This window comes from Phacochoerus africanus, chromosome 5 (assembly GCF_016906955.1).
Source record: "Phacochoerus africanus isolate WHEZ1 chromosome 5, ROS_Pafr_v1, whole genome shotgun sequence".
NCBI classification, from domain to species: Eukaryota; Metazoa; Chordata; class Mammalia; order Artiodactyla; family Suidae; genus Phacochoerus; species Phacochoerus africanus.
In genome coordinates this window covers 130767912-130773911 of record NC_062548.1, presented here as the reverse complement: position 1 = coordinate 130773911, position 6000 = coordinate 130767912, and the positions used below count along the sequence as shown (strand labels likewise).

Sequence of the window (6000 nt, the reverse complement as noted above, 5' to 3'; positions counted from 1 at the left end):
AGGGCACAGGGCCTGCCCCTCCCAGGCGCCGCCTCTAGGCTTCTCCTACAGAGGCCAAAGGTTAGGGAGGCGGACCCGGTGCTTGGCTCCGCCCCTGCCCCAAATCCTCGCGGGGCTGGGACCGGGTCAAGGCCTCCGCTGGGCGGGGAGCGCGCGAGAGGAGCAAGGCTCCCGCGTGGAAAGGGCGGAGGCCGCGCGCCGGGGAGCCAGCAGGGGGCGTGGCTAGAGACGGGGGCGTGACCGGAGGGGTGGGCAGTGGGCGGGTCTAAGTTTGTGGGCGGGGTCGAGCGGGGGCGGGCCCGTAGGAAACTTGAGTGCCCGCCCCCGCCGCGGGCCCCTCCTCCGGCCCCCGCCTCCCAGCCCCGCCTTCGCGTCCCTTCCTTCTCCGGGCTGGCAGGCGGGCCGCGGCGACTGCAGGCGGCGGTCTGGCAGACCCGCGGACAGGCGGGCGCTTCCACCTCGCTCCCTCCCTCACTGCCGACTTCCTTTTGTCTTTCTGGGAGGCGATGAGCGTAGGGCCAGCGCGGCGGCTGCGGGAGCTCAGAGGCCCGCGCTCCTAGCCACCCTTCCTGTCCTCGGCGCGCTTGTCCCTGGCAGCGGCCCGCGCCCGCCCCAGCGCCGGCGGCGCGGAACTTGGGCTTCGGGAGCCGGCGGATCGCGTCCTGCGCCGGAGCAGGTAGAGAAGGGGCGGGCTGCGGAGCTGCGGGGAGCGCGGGAGTGTGCACCGGCGTGCGCTGCGATCCGGCTCTCTGCGCGCGTGTGTGTGTGTGTGTGTGTGTACGTGTGTGTGTCGGAGGGGGGGGACTGCGCGGTAGACTTATGGGTGACCGATTACAGTGGTGTATCCCTGGAATGGCGTGTCCTCGTGGGGATCCGTGTATGCAGTTAGATGTGCACATTTTGGGCTGCGTTTGTGGAATTGTGTGTCGGGGCGCAGTTACCGGTGGGGACCGGTGAGGGGAAGGTGTCGTGTGTGAGCGGCTGTGCGTGGGGTGCGGCTGGCAGGGTGGGCGTGGGCGGTCCGGCCCCAGTCGTGGAGCCTCGGGTCCCGGCCTGCCGGCCGGCGCAACACAAAACTCCAGACTCCTGGAGGACGTCTGGGATCCGAGCGGTCTGGGATCCGGGCTTCAGGGGCAGCCTGGGCTAGCCCTATCGGGGACAGGTCCACGCGGCCCACGTGAGTGGCCGGTGCGCTCTGGCCAGGGGAGGGGGCCCGCGCGGCGGCCATCTGTTCCCTCTTTCCCAGGCCGAGGGGCGACGGACAGAGCCCTGCTGCGGAGTTAGGAGCCTGGCAACGCCGTGCCCCGCACTGCGACCTGGGCCCGACACGCCACCTTTCCGGGTCACGGTTTTCTTCGCTATATCAAATGGGAACAGTTCCTCCCTGAGAGTATGTCGTGACAGTTAAAATGCGAACCACCAAAGAGAGCTCCCGGTCCAGTGCCTGGCACATAGTAGGTGTTAGGTTCATTGGACTAGTGTCTTTTAAAAAATTGTTTTTTCTTCATCGTTGGTGGGACTCATAACACACCCCTACCCTCACGCATATTTTGTGTCTCTCTCACGGCCCTAACTTGACCGCGAAGCAGCGAGATTCCAGAAAGTTTAGGCTGCCGGGTGCGCAGCCTCCCCGCCGCACCTCCCGGGCGGCGCCGCCTCGAATGTGCAGGAGCGCGCAGCGCCGGGCGCCCGCCCTTCTCCAGACGCGAAGGCTCCCGCGCCCGAGCGGGGGTCCCTCTCCTGGCCGAAGGCGGAGGCTGCGGGAGTCGGGAGCCCTTTGTTCAACAAGTGCCTAGTCCCCGGGGGCGTGCAACCCTGCAGTCGGAGAGCCTCGGTGTGAGAGTGGGGCTCCCGGCGGAGACGCATGTCGGGCTCCCAGGGCGCGTCGGCCGGGCTTGGCCACGCTGAAAGCCGCCCCCTTTGCTTCCCGGCCAACACCGACCCCCCCCCCCGCCCCCCCCCCCCCCGCCGAGGAGCCTGTTTGGCAAGACAGCGAGTCCCGCCTTTTGCCTCGACACCGAAAGCCCTCCGACGGCCCCCAACCCCCCTCCCTTTGATCAGCCTGACGCAGGAGGTGTGTGTGGGGGTCCATGTGGGACTCTTCCTCCTCGTCCCACCCCTTAATTTTTAAAATATGTTAGTTTCAAACCCACTTCTCATGGAACTGCAGTGAATGTGCACACAGCTCTAAGCACGACTCACTCGCAGGTGGAGTCGTGCCAGCCGCACCAGAGCGCTTGCTCAGACCCAGCAGGGCGAGCTGGCCAGGGCCGCCTGCGCCTCTGCCACAGTCATTGATTCTTCCCTCCATCTCTGGCTTCATCCTCTCAGGACCCTTCCCAGTGGGGTGGGGGTGGGGGTGGGGGGGAGAACCTTTCGCCAAGGGAGCGGCTAAGCCAAGGGAACAGCTGCTCGCCGGAATGGTTCACGAGGTCCTCAAAATGACGCGCTGGCATGGAGTGGGCAGGGACCTTAGGGATATAGATCGGGCTGCATGTGGGTATGGGGTACCTTTCCAGGTATCAGATCCCTCCCCTGGGTGGGTATTCTCAAGGAAGCCGGGAACCTTTATGACACAGGAGCAGAAACCTCTGGTTGGGTTCCTTTGGTCTGTCTTCTGCCAGGGTGGATGCCCTGAGATCTCAACGGTGGTGGCAGGGCAGGGAACCCAATAAGCTAATTTGTCATCCTGTTTTGGCGTCAGGAGCACACTTAGAACGCAACCTACTTTTCCTGTTTCATAAAATGATTTTATATCCTAGAGGAGAAAAGGGCTTTTGATCTGAATCCTATTCTCTTCTCCATAATCAGATTCAATAGTAATATTTAAAAAAAAAAATCAGTCTGGCTTTCTCTGCTCAGAAGATAGACCAAAAGCTGGGATTTTTTTTTTTTTTTTTCCCCTCCTCTAGTGAAAACCAGCTCTTTGTCTCAAGGAAACCAGTGTTTTGGCCCTGGCGCTATTTCTGTTTCACTTTTGAAAGCGCCTGTAATTACCAGGCTCTTGAGGTTTTATTGGATAATGTGCCTCAGGGAAGGGCCAGGGTCTCTGCCTCCTGCGTTCTGGCCCTGGAGGTGGTGCCGCTTCTTGCCTTCCCTGCTCCATTTGGGGTTCTGATTGGGGGAAAATGGATGTGCACGTGCAGGAATAATGTGGGGGACTTGGCGTTGGGAATCAGAAGCCTGGAAGGACATCTTCTTGTGGAGAAAAAAAGATGAAGTCAGACCCCCAGAAGCACAGAGATTTGCCCCACGCTAGCCAATGACCCGTTCATTTCCCCAAGAGAGACTAAGAGAAATAAAAGGCTTGGACCCATTCCTTTAGAACTTATCCTGGGGTCCATTTCTGGCCACCCAGCTGGACGGATTAGACATACAAGGGCCAGAAGGGCAAGGAGTGGGCTCCCCATGGCCCATACTCCCCAGCCCCGGCTTTATGCTCCCCAGGCCCCCTTTCTACCTGGAGCTGCTGTGGAGTTTCATCCGGGGTCTGCAGGCTCCCCTCCCCCTTTTGGGGCTCAGCGTGCAGAGTTCCAAGGTCACTTTCGCCTAAAATGCCATGGTGAGGTCTGTGCACAGGGCAGTCTGCTTTCCCTTGATGCCAGCCGGCCTTCCCCTAACTTACTCTAAGGCCTTGCAATGCCACTTGAAAGCAGTGAAGGGCCGAGGTCTGATCATCCAGGATGCGAATAAGGCGCCCCAGAGTTTATTTGGCACCAAAGAGTGAGCTTCTTGGCAGCCGCAATTTTATCTAGGTTGGGGATCAGGTTTGTATTAGAATTTCACATTCCAGCAAGCCCTGAACCCTGCTTGTTTGTAGTGGGATAATGCTTCCAATTTAGGAGTTGCCAGCCCAGACGTGATGGGGGATTATGTGTATTTTGCTAGTTTGCCACCCCCTGGTGTCACTGTGTTGGGTGGGGTGGCTCTTTAAACTTGAATCACACTCTCCTTCGGGACCTGCCATTCTCCCCCAGTCCTGTTGGGTTTCTTTCATGTTTTTGTGCCCCCACGCGAGGCTGTGCACCTGTGCCTCTCCTGTGGCTCCTGGCGCTTGTCCTCTTCCCTCTGAGTTGAGTGTCTAATCAGGGGATGACACAGGGTATTATATATGGACATGGCACAGCGGGCTTAGGGGCTCTAGGTGCCACTTGCCCCATGGGGGGGGGTGTGTTACTTTCCGCAAAAAAAAAAAAAAAAAGTCCATTGCGATAATGCAACTTTAGATAACCAGTACAGTTTGACAGGTGGTACATTTCTTAGGCACTGAGCAAGGTGCACGTCTAAAGAACTTTAAAGAAATAAAACATCTGAAAAGCACAGTAAATCCTTTAAGAGAGCTCAGCCTCTGAATTACAGAGGCAAAGCTTCGTATCTTTGCGTTCAGGAGATGTGACTAACTCAGAACACCTTCCAAGAGACCTCGGGCTCCCTCCCCTGCCCTCATCAGGGCTGCAAAGATGTCTTTTTCTCTTTCCTTTATAAGCCCGGTGTACCCCACCCCACCCTGGCTAAAACAGTGGCTGTGTTTTTGTTTCTTTTTAGAGTTTGAGGTGCAACCCAGGTTGGCAGGAAGCTGGGGGACTGGGGGGGCGGTCCTGGGGTCCTTGCCCACCCCCATGCCTCATTAGATGAAAAGTCTCCTTTGCGGAGCTAGCGATGGCTCTCCGACCCTGGGCTGAGAAGCGCTCAGGGTCATTGAATTCTTCCTCCTTGGAGAAAGCTGCCATATCCTGGGCTGGAGCAGGAAGAAAGCTGTTGGGATGTGTAGTTCCCCTCTGGGAAGCCTTCCCCGATTGCCTAATGCCCTGTGCCCCAGCCAAAGTCTTCCCTTGCTTGGGGTCCACTTTAGCAAGGGAGGCGTCCCCCCCTTGGCCAGGCACCTGCTCGCCGGCTGTGATTGGCAGCGAGCTCTCCCAGTGCCGAGTGTGGGCTCCGAGCTGCACACATCAAAGCAGAGCCGAAGTTCGCCTCTCCCCTCCCCCTCCCCAGGGTTCTGGGCCCTTTCCCCTGTTTCTACAGCCATCCCCTGGGTCCGTCCTCTGTTGCCCCCACTCCCCTCGCCACCCCCGCCCAGCAGAGCCCAGCAAAGCCTCACCCCTTAGCTTGGAGCTCAGCTTCCCTTCCTTCCCCGCCGCTGTCCATGCCGCCGGCAGGGCAGTGTTTAAAGTGTTTTCTTTGAGCCTCTCCCTTTCCTCCCTCACCACCTCCCAGGTTCGTTCTTTTCCTCCTAAGTTCCTCTGAACACCTGCATGGTGGCCTCGCTAAGGCCAGAGCTGGGCTTCATCCTTGCCTGTTGGGGCTTGGTCTTGGCCCGTGGATGGGGAGACCCTCAGACTCGCTGGGGGAGTTGCCACCAGCCTGGAGGGCAGCCTCCCACCCTGACCCCCGGCTCTGGCCCGGCCTGGGGAGAGGGACTTTGAGGGGCAGGCCAGGAGGGTGGTCTCAGCATCTTGCTTTTCTCCCATCCGCTGATCTCCTGCTCAATCTTTAAAAAACGCAATTAAATCCCCAGCGTTTATATAGCATGAAGTGTACCCATTTCAAGGGTGCTATTCCATACTTTCCAATAAATGGTGAGCATTGCGCAACCTTCACCACAATCCAGTTTTAGAGTGGTTCCCTCCTTCCGGAAGCTCTCAGGCCCATGAGCTGTCCCTCTGTCCCCGCCCCTGGCCCCAGGCAACCACCAGCTGGCTATCTGTCTCGAGCTCTGCCTTTTCTTCCTACCTCTCCTTTTATAAGTGTGGCCCGAGGTTCTCCTCCTCTGGAGTCTTCCAGTTGGAATTGGTTTCTCCCTCAGGCTGATGCTGTAGCCGGGGCTCCTCTCCCTCTGGCTCAGGGAGCTCTTGGAAGAAGCCAGCAGGTCTTCCTGGCCCCGCACCTGTCGCCCAGCCCCTGGGCCAACCAGAGCACATCAGCCAGACTAACTGAAGTTGCGTGCCTCCCCTTTCATGGCCTCTCTTGAGTATTCAGCAAAGTGTGTGGTTGAGTTGTGAG

At 59.0% G+C, this 6000-nt stretch overlaps 1 protein-coding gene across 1 annotated transcript in view; it reads left to right on the top strand.

The window, feature by feature from the left end:
• The first annotated feature begins 360 nt into the window (after nt 1-360).
• HPCAL1 (hippocalcin like 1) overlaps nt 361-6000 on the top strand; it is a 113895-nt gene continuing 108255 nt past the window's right edge. The window contains exon 1 of the mRNA XM_047782658.1: nt 361-676. The gene's annotated coding sequence lies outside the window, so the exon portion shown is untranslated. The remainder of the gene's footprint in view (nt 677-6000) is intronic.